Raw genomic sequence first — 16,385 nt, 5'->3', positions numbered from 1 at the left:
AGAGAGGCACAAACTTCCACCAAACTGGTCTTCGAGGTCCCAGGCATCACGCTTCACCTAAGCCTCTCTCGATGATGATGCCCTTCTGGGAGGTACCTTGGGGGGAAGCTGCCTTGGTGGAGCGATCACCCGAGGAACAGGACACATCAGGATAGTACGACACTGATATTAATTTCTTGGTGTTTCTAGCCAGAGGTCTCTAGCCATCTTAGCTGTGGGTATTAAACAAGCATTGGGCTGCATAATTAGAAAATTTTACCAGGTCAGGACAAGCTTTAAAACAATGATAAATAAGTGCCCTCAACTTCCACGCGTAGTTCAGAGCACCCTGAATGCATCACTGCTCAGTCGAAATTAACCGGGAAATAAGACCCACCTTGATGAGTCTCTTACTGGTCATCTGAGAAACATCAACAGTATTTTAAACATTATTAATTTAACATCCCTGTCTGTACGTTGTGAAGACCAGGAGCCTGATGGGTTTAAGGAAACACGTAGAAATGTTGTATTCAGTGTCCACACACACTCCGCAGGTCTCCACAGCAAATGTTGCGGTTTGACAACTTAAAACTAGCAAAAAAAAAAATGTCAATGCAACACAGGGGTCCGTTTCTCAGGTTATTCAGTGATCCTGAAGGACAGAAAAGGTTACCATATTGTCCCAGTGGGAGACAGAGAAACAAATATCTTCTGTCCATCATTACTTTTAAGGGGCTGGCAGCAGCAGACCTTCTGGATCTGGGAGAAAAGGAGCTCTGGGGTGTGAGAGAGTGGAATTTCTCTGGTTTTCCAAGCTGATGCCATACCCTGCCTTTGCCGGGTGGTGCTGCCCCAGCTCCAAGAGATCACTGCTGGGACTTGGCTCTGCAAACCTGTGGCCACTGCCCCATGGCCCGAGGTAGCCACCCTGCCCGCCCTGGCTTGCTGCTCGCCACCATGTCCCCTCAGACTCAGACACCAAACCACAAGCCCAGCTTCCATCTCCTTTGCGCTGGGGATGGCAGCAGATTAAACGATGAAAAAAGTACCATTATTTGTTCTATTTATTACTTGGAATGAAAGCCCCACTTTGGCACACAAGACTTTTATTTTTGTAAGATCCTGTTCTGTCAAACAAAAAAGGGGCAGATAAAGGAATCAATTTTATATATAGACTTGCACCGCCCTTTTAAAGTCTTAAAGTCTACATTCAAGCATTTCTATTAATGATCCAGGATGCTAAACAATTTTTAATATCTGATTACAAAGCTTTTCAGCTTGCTTTTAACAAAAGGAAAAGCTGGTTTAATATATGAAGCCTGAAAAATTGCCAACTATAAAAGAACGTCGCTCTTTCTTTTTTTCTTTTTTTTTTTTTTTTAATTATTTGAAATGCTTCTGAATTCCCAACATAGCTGTTGGGATCCAAGGTTATGATCTAAGAGAAAGGATATGTTATTTTAATTAAAGTAGCTTTTTACATTTTTTTTTTTTAAAAAAAGGTTACTTTTAAAACATTCCCATCACCGTTTATGAGCTTTGGGAAGACAGGAGGCTCCAGGGATTGCTAATGACATACAGATAAGCCATATGTTCCTCTCACCTCCACAGTTTTCCCTGGGACTGATGCTTCACCTCTTGTGCCACATAACAATATAAATAATAAAAAATAAAATAAAATAGTAACAATCTACATCTCTTTTATGGAGCTTTTCCATCTTTGATGATGTTTATGCTGCGGGTGGGAAGCGGAGGTGGAGGAGATAGGTTGATTTGCTCCTTGGGGTGACACTGCAGGTTCGGGGCAAAGCTGGTCCCCGAGCAGCATCCTCCCCAGTGACCCGCCATGAAACTGCTGATGCCTCCACAGCCCTTTGCTACTGTGGACCCAAAGATGGGAGAAATGATCTACCCATTTCAGTGGTTTATGCCTCATGGAGAAGCAAGTCAGCCCCAGAGCACCACTGGCGTGATTGAAAAAGAGCAATAAGTCATCGTCATCTAATCTAATCTATTAAGAAGACATCAGTTTGGCCGTTTCAGCCCAGCTTCAAACAGACGAGTGTCTCCAGAGCAATGCTCTGGCCACTCTTTGGGACCCATGTACTGAGCCCCACCAGTACCCCCTGCTCTTACCCAGAGGTCATTCTTTACCCACTGCCTTGTCAAAGCCAACGGAAAGCCAAATTAACCAGCCAAAGAAAGCCAAATTAACCAGCTAAAGCTCTGCAGAAACACAGAGAACTCCATACAAAGGGGTCTCTGGCTCTCACCAGGCAAAGGGTGAAACAGTTTGATTTTCTTCTCTTCCTTAAAAGTTGGAGCATGCTGACCTCCCCCAGAGTCACAGATGTACTTACGAGGTCCAGCTCCGTGCCTAATTACCAGAACGCCGTCTACGATGGGGCCTATTTTTAAATAACTTCCCTTCCGCCTTTGAAATCAAAGAGACAGTTTGTGATGTAAGGAACAGCCTAGGTCCAGATAAAGTTTTAAAACTGTAAGAGAGGAAGTAAGGAACAAGTAGAGGAAGAGAAGGAAGGTCTAGTGGCCAAGATAAGGCTCATAAATTCCCCAGGGCTGAGGGCAGAGGGGTGGTCAGAGCATCCACCCCGCGCCCATCGTGGGCCACTAAATCCCACCCAGTCTCAGCCCTGCCATGAACTCTGGCTACTGTGAAAGTAAACCAAAAAACAGGCTTTTGCTGGAACTGTCCTGGGGGGAGAACCATCATGTCAGGGTCAAAGCTGGAGAATCAAGTGTTGTGTCTATAACATCTTGGGTCACTAGAGGAATAATCCTCTTTTTATTTGGCTATGGGGCACCTCAAATGTCCCATCCCCAAATGGCCAGAGGTATCTCTGTGGGGTGGGAACAGGCAGGGATGGGGAAAAGAACAAACTCAAGGCAGAAGGTTCCCTAAAAACCCATCACTCCCCTCCTCAGCTGGTGCCCACCCCACGGCTCACAGGGAAGGAGCGAGGGACGCATCGAATGGGGGACAAAAGGGCAGGAGGAGACCCCAAAAGAAGCCACCTCTTGGCCATACATAGGTTTGCTGTCTCTCAACGGGCTCCCCTTCCCCTCCCCAGCACCTGGTGGGAGCCTGGCGTGCAGATGGCCCGGCCATGGGGCTCGTAGCCCTCCCAATCTGGCAGGCAGCTGCTTCGGCTTCTCTTTTTTTTTTTTTTCTTCTCATTTTTCTTTTTTTCTGCCAAGCTGCCAGCCCGGGATTGTTTTTACTTTTTCTTTCCCCTTTTCTGCTCCCTCCGTACTCGGCCTTGCCCTCCGTGATGTAAATTGGAAGAGCAGATGTATAATCTGGGAAATTTTCCACATCCATCTTTTAAAGAGGAAGGTGGATAAGCTAACTCAGCTCTTTAAGGCCCCAGTTCGGAAAAAGCACTTTAAGCACATGCTTAAGTCCTGTTGATTTAGGAAAGGCAAAAGAAGGCTGGTGATTTCATAGGTCTTAAACACATGCTTATGTGTCCTTCCTGAAGAGCAATACACACCTGAACAGGGGCCCAATTATGCCAGCAGAGAAGGCACAAAAACAAGCGTTCGCCACAAAATACACAAGCCCAGCAATGCCCCCGTTTAGCCCTTTACAATTCGTTGATTTTTGAGGTCGAAGCAACGTGCTGACTCTAGAGTCTCGTTAGCATCAGGGCGATCATAATCAAGAGCAAATATCTAAATCCTGGTCACCCCTGAGTGTTGTTGCCACTTGAGCTCCCCATGGCACGGCACGAGCCCGGCATCTGCACCAGCTGCTTTTAATGAGAGAGGCAGAGGTCTCATCTGGGTGTTGTTGACATGGTCTCCAAAACGCCTGTCAAGCAAAGCAAACAAATGAAGCCAAGCTCATTCCTGGGGCTGACGAGCAATCATCACTGCCATCTTCATAGTCCTCTTCCCAGGGAAGGAGACTTCCAGCCTTTGTGGCTGCTGTGCCTCAGGTCACCAAGGGCAGAGCTACAAGTATTTGGCTTCCATTGGAAGCATGTTGGCTTGTGACTTCTGCCATGAGCTCTCTGAAGGTCTTCATCCGACCTTGGACTTGATTTCTGCTGTTGGTCAGGAAGAGTGAATGGCTGGAAGGCTAAGGCTCACCTCCATGTCCTTGGCGCCTCAGAGTTAGGTATCAACAGAATCAAGGACAGAAGAAGAAACCAGGCTGGAGAAATTAATGGGGAGGGAGTTTTACCTCCTCTTTTCCCTTAACCATGGCCTGTGCCAGGTCAGCAGAGCTCAGCTTTTGTTGCAGCTGCTGATACCGGACTTGACCTATGCAGAAAGAAAGAATTTGGTCCCCAAGCCTGGAAGTCAGGCGCCGTCCCCTAGCTCTGATTTCTCTTAAATAATTTTAATTAAACAAGGGGAGGGGGAAAGTGATCTGACAGTTATGAATAATGAAGTGAAAATGGGCTATGAATACAATACGAACTAATTAAACAGTGAGGGTAAGACCATGTTGATTTATTTCCCCCCCCCCCTTTTTTTTTTTTTCGTGTGTGTGTGTCAGACTTTTAAATGAAATACATGTGCATTGGGCCCAAGGAGGGGTTTAAATCTGCCGCACACACTTTCCTCCCAAGCACAACGTGTGACAGATGTTAGTCACGACACCCAAGGAGGGGGCAGGAGCCCCCATGGGAAGGGCATCACCAGTGATGCTGGGGGTGTCCCTCTGACCTCCTGCTGCAGATGCCCCTGCACGAGCCCACGCTGGACCCGTGGCACCACAAAGCCAACCCCTTCCCAAACGCCAAGCTGGACGCTTCAGCCTGTTCCAATCACAGCGTCTGCACTTCCCCTGCACATGTTACTACTGAAGATGTGCAAATAACGATAGCAATATATCGTGCCGCAGCCAAAATGAAATCACCGGTGAGGGACCGTCCCCCAGACCACCTGCAGATTATATATTATTTCTTGTTGGGAGAAGCTGGAGCAGAGGGGAAAGGGGGATTATTTTATTCCACAGAAACTGATGGCAGCAAGCTGTAAATGATACAGGCAATGTTCAATCCTCGCTCCCAAAGAGAGGAGCAAGGGCCAGCATCAGAAAATTAGAAGGCTTTACTGAAGGCTTTCCTGGATGAACTCCTCCACCGCTGGTTTCCAGGCAAAGGACAGCAGGAGCAGGGAAAAAGGTGACCCATACAGTAGCCCACCAAGTAGCCCTTTGCCCCGGCACTGTGAATCCCATCCTGTCCTTAGCACTCACAGACTCCCTCCCCTGTGGAAATGGATGGCTGAGCATCCCCAAAATATTCCTGAGAACTGGCTGGCTGCCTCCCAGCTTGGGACCGGCTCCAGGCTTCCCAGGTTCTGCAAAAGCTCATCCCCCTGACTCCCTCTCTCTGCCTTTGCTGCTTGTCCCACGCCCGTCTTCGGGTTTATCATCTCCGGCAGAAAAAAGTCACCGAGCTGGAAGGGGCTGTTCACACCCAAACAAACCATATTTTTCCCCAATTGTCCCGGGGAGCGGAGCACACGATGTGGTTGCTGTGGAGACTGTTGGGGCCGGGGCAGTATATCTGAGAACGGGTCACTTTGTACATTCCTTGCTTCTTACATATTTCCCTAAACAAGAGCCAGGGAGGGAGGAGGCAGAGGTAGGTGGATCGGATGCTCGGGAAGCCCTTCTGAGCCTGTGTCCCCATCTCCTCTCCTTTGCTTAGGGGGGGCTCATGACCACCTACAGACCTTTGAAGCCCCTTTGATAACCCACGTTCAGAGACTCACAAACCAGGTTGGCCCATCTACGCAAAAAAAAATGTGTTTTTCCTCCAAACGGAAAGGCTTGCGCACAGAAAGTCTCATTTATGCATCTGCTGCAGGCAGTGAAAAAGTGCCCTTTTTTTTTTTGTGAATAAAGCCCCAACTGTCTGCTAACAGCGCTAACACACTGACATCATTCTGCAAACATTTTCACGTAACACAGTCTCTGACAAGCTTTGTTTCCACTCGGGTCAAATTACTTGGAAAAATCACACTTTTCCCATTAAAGAATCATTTTCTCTTTAAGCGGTTTCCAAGGTGCTCCACCCCACCAACTTCCAGTTGGATCCAGTTCCCTTTGCTGGGCCAGGTCCTCAACGCGGGGGCAGGTGCCACCAATATGACCGTTAACCAAGACCATGATTGCTCAAATGCTGTCAGCTGTGACCATAGGCTCCAGCCAACAGAGGTTAGAAATCTCTGCACCTCACTGAATAAGTCATTTGCGGCCATTTGCAAAGCAACACTTTAACTTCCTGCCTTTACCCAGAGATTTAAATTCAGGTGAGCCTTGTACATTTAATTATGAATAAATAAAAGCATCTGAAGGTCCCGAGCAAGGTCCAGATTTGCTGATAGACTCTGGATGCTTTCTATTTTCTAACAGCACAACCCCAGCTCTCCGAGGCCAGCTTGTGACACAAATAAACCAAGAGGAGCAATTTTGCCTGCAGAAAAAGACGTCACAAATCGAAGTGGACCAGCAGCAGAGATTGGATAAGCGCTTTGAAGATGAAGAGTGAGGTAATTGCTGACTGTTGTTGTGTTAATCATCCCTGGGCATGCTTTCAGAAAGGGTGATACCTCTCTTCTGGGGCTGTGGGTAGGGCTCCAGATCAGGCTGCAAAAATATCTTGACAGTAGCTGGAAATTCACATCTGGAAATTAAGGCTCGAGTTTAATTTTCATGAGGTTTGTGTAAATTTTGGGGAAGGAAATTAAAACAAAAAGTACCCCCCAAAAAACCCTATTACTAAGAAATTAGTCCTCATACATTATCTCTCTGTAGGGAAAAAAAACTTGGTTTGAAGAATTTTGGCTGGATTATTTTTAGAGCAGCTAATGACCTTAGTGTCACTTCCTCTGCAAAATTTGTGTTCTGACACTTTTGTACTTGATTCACTTCCTGAATTACTGAATGATGCTGAAGTGTTCTGTAAGTGAAAAGGCAAAGTTCAAGCACCATCCGCAGGCAAACTTGTGGCGTTCAAAAACAGCTGTAAATGTGGACTCTTCAGTCTCACCGAGATGCATTTTGCTCCTAGAAATAATTTGTTTCTGTTAGTTGCTGCAATCTGAAAGGTTGTTCTTTGGCTGCTTTTTTTTTATAAGCACCAAAAAATAATACATAGTGGTTTTTTTCCAAATTTATTTAATTTTATTTTTGTTCTTATTATTTTTATAGGAAGCAGGCAATTTTGTTATACCAAAATGCAGCCCAGTGAGGGTGATGTGGTCAGGGACTGGGCTGGTGGAGGGACAGGGAGGGCACCTACAGCTCCAGGGGCTCAGTCCAGAGCTTCGACACAAACCCAGCAAAGCTGTTACACCCCACATTTCCACAGGCTTGATGACAATGTGAAAGGTGCTGAGGTCCCTCACAAAGTCATTTCTTTAGCCCACGCATCCTACAAAATGTGGAAGAAATGCCAGCTCAATGTGGATTCCTTCAAACAAGAAAAATAGCACTGCAGTAGTACTGTAAGCGATTCAATCAAATTATTCACTTTTTAAAAAAATTATTTATCTCCATTCCTTTCTGCACATTATTTCTGTTTGCATACCTAGTAGTATATTGATAATCTAAATACCCTCCTGAGGAATAGGGATGTACTTTCTCTTTTTTCCATTTGTGGTACCAATGTTTAGAAGTGAGAATATTCACCTGCTCCTCTGCCTCATAAATTATTATTCTAAAGTCGTTTCATTAACTACTATACCAAAGCTTTTTTCATTTACCTAGAATTGCCTGGAAAGGTGGTTGCAACAGTTGCTGCAACTGTCCATATGACATGGACATTTTGTGTCCTGCTTGCCTTGAAAAAAGCCAGAAGTCACATGGAAGGGATAAACATCATAAATACTGCATGGAAGCACAGGAGGAAGAACCGTAACGATTCTTTATTTATTTGTAATGAAAAATCAAGATATTGTTTTAAATTATTGGGATTGCGTACTCCTTTCAGGTCGTTGCAGAGAGCCAGTGGTGGCACGTGCAGCACCCTCTGCTCTCACCCAACACACACATACGGTTGCTCTTGTGTATCACAGCCTTTCTTATCTGCTGACCTGTGTTGTAGGTATCAAAACCTGCTCTCAGTCCTGAGCAAAACCTCCTGGCAATGCTCCTGGGCAGGCTGGTGGGCTCATGCCATGGGCATTGCCTCCCCTGTGTCTCTGCAAGGCAAGCCAGAGCTCCCTTGGGGTCCACCAGGCTTGGGTGGTCTACTTCCAGTGTTGGTACATCCCAAATTCGCTCTGATCAGTCCATCCCAGGTTGGGCCATGCTCAGGAACATGAGTCTTGCCTGAGTTCACCCTCAGCAGACACCAGACCTTCCACAGCAGGTAAAGGCATCTCCCCACCTCTCTGCCACCACCCTCCCACTGCTTTAAAAGGAAAGAGAAATCCCTTCTCAAGAGAGACCCCCAAGAAGGTGTGCAATGTGATGTGGTCCCATACGAGCAGGATTTCCTGCCTGACATCTGAACATTGCTCAGAGAGTTATTTAGCCTAATTTTCCTCTTAGCATGTAAAGTGAAGTTTTCCAGTTGTTATTACTTACAAATAAGTATCATGACTAATTTGACAAATAACTCCAAACTCGAATACCCCTGCTGGAATCTTTATTTAAAGACTACATCATTTTGGACTAGTTGTTGTGCAAAGCAAAGGAGAAACAGTGTCTTTGGCAACAAAGAGCAAAGGAGCTCTTAGTTCTGATTAAGGAATGAAATAGATTTCATCTATACCTGTGGTCTCAAATTTGGTTATATACACAGATGAAATTCTGTCTCCAGAGAGATCACTGGGAATTCCAGTTGTCAACATCAAGGGGCCGAGAATTAATCCGAACTGAAGATTATGCTTTCCAGGGGGAATTCTAAACTATCCATGGTGGAAAACAAGTCTGAGATTTCTCTTTGAACGGAGAATTTCCTGAAGAGAATTCTCTTAATTTTCATTTAACTATGTATATCGATAATGAATATGAGACTCGCAGTCTGGTCCCATGATACTAAATAAATTACTACCCACTGGATCATAAATCAAGTGTTTGCATAATTTGGCTATTTACAAATCAAGCCTCAGCCCAGAAACTGCTTTTCCCCAATGCAGTCATTGTAGTTAAGCGAATACTTGGAAGACACACAAGATCTCATCTATTTATCAGTTTCTATTAAAACAGCTGTTTGTATCTGCAGTAAAAAGGAAGATGCAAAATGTTCTTGGAATGCGTTCAAAATATGAAAATTATCATAGTAACAGCGGGAACAACACAAAACCTTGGGGAGGGGATCCAGGGATCCAGCTTCCTTTTCCTTGCCTCTCAGCACATGGATGCCCGTGAGGATGCAGAAGCACATTTTCCTGGCTAAGGGATGGCAGCACGTGGACCACACGTGGTGGTGGGTGCCCAGCTCTGTCCCCATATCCAAGTTGTTCTCCCTTTCTGGAAGGGCACAAATAACTTGTGCTGGCTCCCTCAAATCCTGGTTTAATGGAAGGATTTGCTGCTGGGAGAAAGTCTGTGCTCTGATTTGTGCTCCTAATATTCATATTCCTGAGATAAGTTGGGCCAACACTTGCTCCAAAGCCAATGCTGACCCGAGAATGCCCAAGTCCACGTCACATTTTCACCCCTGTAAATGGCAATGTAAGGACCAAACCAAAAAGCCAGCTCACTCAGAAAGCCATGCCCCCCACCTCCTTCCAAGCAGACAGGTAGAACCATAATATTGTACTTAGAGACAGATTTGAGTTTCCGCAGCCATTTTTAGATGTAATAAACTAACAAGAGGCACGAGAGCTGGAATGGGCCACCCTCCACGTTTCCAAGACAAACATCTTAAAATACATTATGATCAAAATAAAGCAGACAAAGTTACTAACAGGGTTTCCAAGAGTAGGTGGCTTGTTTTGAAGTTCCATTAATGTTTTTCGTTTTGTTTCAGTGCCAGCCTGTGAAGCAAAAATAATGTTATCCAAGAGATAACGTAAAGGTACATACTCAAAGGAAGAATAAACCCATTATTCATCCCTTGCAAGGCATTTGGCCACGATGAAGTAAGAGGGACGGAGAATGGAAAGTTGTTGACGTGTCCAGAAGACAAAGATTATTTTGTGGAACGTAGCGCAAAGTTTAGCACTATCTGTAAAAAAAAAAAGAAGCAAAAAAAAAGGGACAAGATTGCTGGGTTGTGGGAGAAGGAAACCAGCTACCCAGAGGGCAGAGGAAGCCCCACGGTCACAGCATTGTCCTGGGTTAGCCTTTCCTGGTTAACCAGTGTGTGACCATGCCCTTGGGCAGGAGGCACAAGATATTTCCTCCTCACACCTGCAAAACTCTTTCTTTCTCCTCCGTAACACCCACCATGAAAACCCAACACCTCTAATAGTAAGATACCACAGGAAGAGAATATTCTTAATTTTTTAAATTCCATTCACCAGCAGGTTACCATCAGATACAACTCCCAGAGCAGCCCAGGAAGGGACCCACAGCTCGCACTAACATCAACGATCCCTGACAGCCCAAATCCAGAGGGAAAAAAAGAGCTGCAAAGAGCCAAACCCATGAGCAGGTTACAGGAGTCCTATTGAGAAGTGTCCAGTATCACAAGGGTCTTGGGAAAAGAGCACCTGCCAATACTTGAATAATACTGCCACTATTTGCAATTCTTACATCTCAGCTATTTATTTATTTATTTATTTTAAAAAGAAAGAATTAATCTGCTTAAGTGGGAATTTAAATCCAGGATTGCTGGATTACTGACCTCCATTTTTATAAGCTTTCACAGAAATAAAGGGAAAGGAATGTCTGGGTTCTTGGAGCCTAACGAGGGCAAAAACACAGAAAAGGAAAAGTTCAAGTTTTGTTGAATGACCATATCTTGTTTGTCTTAATTATTTATATAAGTATAAATTTAATAAATTACATAGTTGTATGATTTGTATATAGCTAAATCAACATATTTTATAGCAGCATTTCAGAAAGGAGTTATGTTATATTCATCACACATTTTTCTCATACACAATTTGTTGATTGTTATTAAAGGCCACGGTCAGTAATTATGTCAGTCCTGCGCGAATGTCTCCCTTCAAAACACACTCTGCTTTTCTGGCTCACACAGACACTACTCAGGACACAATAAACTAACAAATGAGCTAACAGAATTTATCCAAATTCACTTTTGCTGTCCCCGTTCTGGATAGCGCTGCTCTCCAGCGGAAAGATGTTCCAGCTGGAGGTCTGTAGGCGAGGACATGCTGCAGGGCTGGGCTGGGGGAGGAAGGACATCACAGAATCATAGAATGATTAGGGTTGGAAGGGACCTTAAAGACCAACCCATCCCACCCTCTGCCCTGGGCAGGGACACCTCTCACCACACCAGGTTGCTCCAAGCCCCCTCCAACCTGGCCTTGAACCCCTCCAGGGATGGGGCAGCCACAGCTTCTCGGGGCAACCTGGGCCAGGCTCTCACCACCCTCACACCAAAGTTCTTCCCCATATCTCAGCTCCATCTCCCCTTTCTCATCAGTCCCTGCTGGGGAAGGACGTGGACAATCCCCACAGAGGTGGTAGATGGCTCTCTCCTGCAAGGAGAACCTGGGGGAAAACAAAGGGAGGTTTGGAGAAGGGGTGGGAAGTGCTGACCTTTACACTGAAATGAGTAAGTGCAAGCTTTTCTGGTGATAACAGGTCTCAAACTGTGGCCCGCTGTAACAAACTCCCCCCTGGATGAAGGTCTGTGCTTCTGGGAAACCAAAGCATGTTCCACTGCAGGCACATCACCTCATTGAGCCCAATCCAGCAACTCTCCAAAGATTTTTCTTTCCCAAAATGTAGTTCAAGACGACCATTTTCACGTGCCCTGACAACCATCCAGCACCTACATCTAAACCCACCGAGCATCAGGTGTTAAAAAGAGCTTCAATTTTTAAGATAGTCATTGATTAACTTTAACACAGTGTTGATAAACAAAATTATTCTGTTAATGCAACATTGCTACCCAACTCAGGAGGTCATCACTCATCCCCGGTGTCTCAGGACAGTGTGGTGGCAGCTGTGAGAGCAGGCTCCAATCCATCAACATTCCTACGGCTTTGGGACCGCAGTGTTGGAGCCTGGCACTGGTATCACAGATGTCAGTGGAGATTGTCCTGTGGAAGCCTTACTGGGTGAGTCACCTCCCTGTTCTGGGAAGCAGGTCCCAAAAGGTTTTTTCACAGGCAAGGTGGAAAGGACTGCAGTGAGAGAAGGGACAGCAGGACTTTCAGAGGTCTTTCTTCTGGAGCTGGGAAAGTACATGGAAGGGTCCAAACTTGATTGCCCTGGATGGGCCGGCGTACATTTGTCCAGTGTGGCTACCGAATGGATGTCTGAATGAGTTAACAGAAGAATTGCAATGGCAACACCGATGGTAAAATGATCAGTGGAAGTTCATTTCTGAGAGCATTTCTGGAGGTGGATCAGTTTCTGACTTCCAGTGCATGTGATACAAATCCCAGTACCTCAGCTGAATTATTGCTGATTTACACCAGTGTAACAGAGCAGAAGCTGGTCTGGGTACAGCCTGAGGAGCAGTAATCACAACCTTCTGCTCCCAAACCACAGGCCTCTTACCACTTGAGCTAAAGGAAAACCTTCATTTGTTTTGATTAATGTAGGGTTCTTTTCCAGGACTAATGTGGATCATGCAAAGCTGAGAAGCTTCTAACCTGACCTTTTGAACACACCTGGGGGAGGACTTTCGGAGGGAAGTCATCTAGTTTATTTCTAGTTACCGTAATTCCATAGAAATTTTGTGTCCTCTCGCATGCGGTGGTACAGAAAATGAAGAATTAGGTTATGGAGGCATTTGTCCTAGAAAAATAAATCCCACAGCATTTCAAGCTTCCTGCCCAAATAGCAGTGGCAGGGTTTTCCTATGACACGCCGTTTATATCTGTCACGCCACTGAGTTTTGGCAAGCAGAGAATTATGTTTCAAACCCAAACCGCAAATATCTCTCCGGTAATCGGCAACCTTCAGTAAACCCCAACCTGAATTTCAGGCTCATTAAAAAAAAAAAAAAAAGCTGAACTCAGGTGAGGTTTTGCCCAGTTTTAGGTTTCGTTATAAAAAAGTTGCACACCTTTACTCAGAAGCAGTTGGTGACCCAGCTGTTAGAGGGTGATGCTTTTTCTCCTGGTCAAGGACATGAGTTTCTGCCCAGCAGGAGCTACAACCACACTGTTTTCTTCCCATCTTGAAAATATTTAATCTTAAAAAAAAAAATAGACTCCTAGTATTTATTGCCAAAAATACAGCTTTTTCCTAATCCTAACATCTGAGCATGTGGCCTTTCCTAAGCTGATACCTGATCTAGAGTTTTTCTCCATCACTTTCTAGATGGCACATCCTGTTGCCAGGCAGGATTTGAGCTCCTGCCCCTGCTGACCCGTGTCTGACATCTCTGGGTGGCCACGGCAGCGTCTCTCCAGCAATAACTGCATTTCCCAGATTCTCCCAAGGTCAGGATACTGCTATTTGCCTCCGGCACCCTCAGATTCCTCCTAATGAAAATTGCCAGAAATCTGCTTTGGCATGAATTATAACATTAACACCCTCCCGAGCCATGACTATTGGATTTTTCTCACTTCTGCACAAGAATTAACATTTTTGTTGGGCTGGTTTGCATTAAATAGATTTTTTTTCTTTGAAAGGCCAAAGAGGGAGATTTTTCAAAATATTTTAGGATGTTAAGACATATGTTCTCCTTAATTAATCCAATTCATTCAGATTGGTGAAAGGTGTTGAAATCAAAGCCAAGTATTTGATGAGCTTTGGAATCATAGTCAAAAGCGTCTTGCTTTTCAGCAAGACAGCCTTTCTGAAGACTGAAGGAGAGAGATTTCTAGCTCTTCTTCAAAAATTTTTGCTTAAGAACAGCCAGCCAAGGCTGAGTTGTCTTGCTCGTCTGGCTTGGAGGGGGAGACAAAGACACCAGGACATGGGGGTGGAGGAGCAGGACTGGACATGGTCCACATTTCACTCCAAGCATGAAGGTCCCCCCAGCACTCTTGGGTGTGCAACCAGATGATCACACATCCACACCTGGGTGTCTGATACAGTCCTTCAACATCCCAGACAAGTGTCCCGCGCTCAAACCAAATTCCCTATTTTAAGTTGCCCTCCTCACACCTATCCCTCTCCTCGTGGCAGGGGCCAAGGGGCTCCCAAACGCGTATTAATTGTGATGTGCTTGGACACCAACCCGCTGTGGTTGACGCCTGTCTACAGGATACAACTATTCCACTTGCAATAGTGCCTGTTGGAAACCTCCTGTGGTTCTGCAGGACCTACCTAAAACACTTCTATTTCTTCCTCCTCTTTTTATCACAGATACAATAAAATGCAGTTAAAAGACAACAAAAACAAATTCCCTCTACTTGTATTTTTTTTTTAAATTCCTAGAATATAGAAAATTTAGCTCTAAATAAGGGCATTGTTTGGCTGTCAATAAGTTACCTGGGTGTCAGTAGTGCCGATGCTGTAAATCTGCCACTACAGAAACAGAAACCTTCATCCTGTTCAGGCTCAAAGGTGGCTTCGGGGACTTGTTTCTTGACCAGTTCCTCAGCCTGTGGCACGTGACCTCTGAATATGAAGATGTCATCCCCAGAGGATCTGCACTGTTGGCCTAGTAATAAGTTTGCTTAAAAAAATACCAGGTTCTGTATCAGTCATAAGGATTTAATCAGCTAATGCAAGACATGGGGCTATGGCTGCAGCCTCAGGAAACTGATTATTGTTCTGCTGGGCCTGTGAAGCAGCGAAGGGATGCACAGAGAAAGCTCCCAACAATTCCCTCCGTACTTTAAAATGAAATAAATCAAGACAACGTCAACATAAAAACATATTGATTAAAAAATAAAATAAGTGTTGGAAAAAAGGTCCTATGCTATGATTGTCTAACTAAAATGTATTAAAGATTTAGCAACAGAAGATCAATCTCTACCAAGGTAATCGTTGGATCTTCTGTTATTTATACCAATATTTATTTCCCTCCCCACTGACTTAAGCAAAAGCCTCTTCTACTCTCCAAAGCATAATGTGTACCTCAAAATCCCCCAAAACTGTTACTGCAATGGAGAAGTACAAGTTGGAAAGCCAATATAGACCAGATGGGCGATTTGCACAGCAGCAGTAGGGATGATGAATGGGACCAAGAAGACTCATATAGAAATGAGGGTTAAATTAGATGTCCCAGGTGATCTCTCCAGGACACTGCCCACCACCACATAAATGCCTGACCTGGTTCCCACAGCACATGCCACATGTACCCACCTTTAGTACCTGGGCCTTCTTATTTCTCCACATTGAGGGCTGAGGTTGTGTCAGGCAAGAAGGCAACCACTGTCCACCAGGTTCTTCACATAAGTTGCTGATGATACCACTTTCTGCTTTGGCTCTTTGAGCGGTAGCACTAACCCAGTTAATTTAAAGCAGAAGACTTGAGGTGCTCTGGTTTTTGCACCTTGGCCTGAACTCCACCACCCCCTCACAGGCAGGACCACGTTGCCACCTCAGAAAGCAGGGAGAAAAAAGAGGGAAATCCCACTAACATTTCAATTTCATCAGCTGTTGCCAGTGCTGACCCTGGATCAGAAGTAAATCCGTGCTTCACAGCCCTTCCTAATGAGGTAACAGAAGTTTCATGACCTCCTGAAAGCAACTCATTCTCCATGTTGTGCCTGCCCAGAGCACATGGAAATTTTGTGACAGTGATGGATTGAAGAATTGAATCATCATGAATAAATGATGCTACACCTACATTCTAAAGTCTTTACAGCTCCTACAGCTTCTGATGTGCTAAAGTTCCGTCAGATTAAGGCAATTTACCCCCAATTTCATTTTAATTTCTCTCCTTTATACTGTTTACCCAAGTAAAATATTTGAAACTTATGGGTCCGATATTAGTCCTTGGCTCAGGTTTGTGTGGCTGTTGTTCTTGATTTCCATGTCAGATTGCTGAAATCTGGTTTGAGGGGAAGGGAAGAGGAGACAAAGCACGGCAGAAAAGTCTGACAGGCATAAATTTTGCTTTCCAGCATGTCTGTGCTTGCAATCAGCAGCCCGAGAAGTTCTGCTATGATCATCAAGAGATGATGCCTATCAATCAGTCTTTAAACACTGCCCGTTAGCTTCTCTGGTCGAGGATGTAACTGAATCTACAATTCCCTGAAGGCTGCTTTTATTCCATTTTGCAGCCAGAGGAGAAATAAGGGAAGTTCTTCTGCTTTCCAATACACTAAGTGGTGTGGATCAAAGGGATTAGTATCATGGCCTAAAAAGTTATTTTTTAGAGCTATAATACAATCTATACTGCTTTTTTTTTTTTCTTCTCTCTCTC

Source organism: Calidris pugnax, unplaced genomic scaffold, assembly GCF_001431845.1.
Source record: "Calidris pugnax isolate Ruff unplaced genomic scaffold, ASM143184v1 scaffold172, whole genome shotgun sequence".
Classification (NCBI taxonomy): Eukaryota; Metazoa; Chordata; class Aves; order Charadriiformes; family Scolopacidae; genus Calidris; species Calidris pugnax.
Note: the sequence above shows the minus strand (reverse complement) of the source record.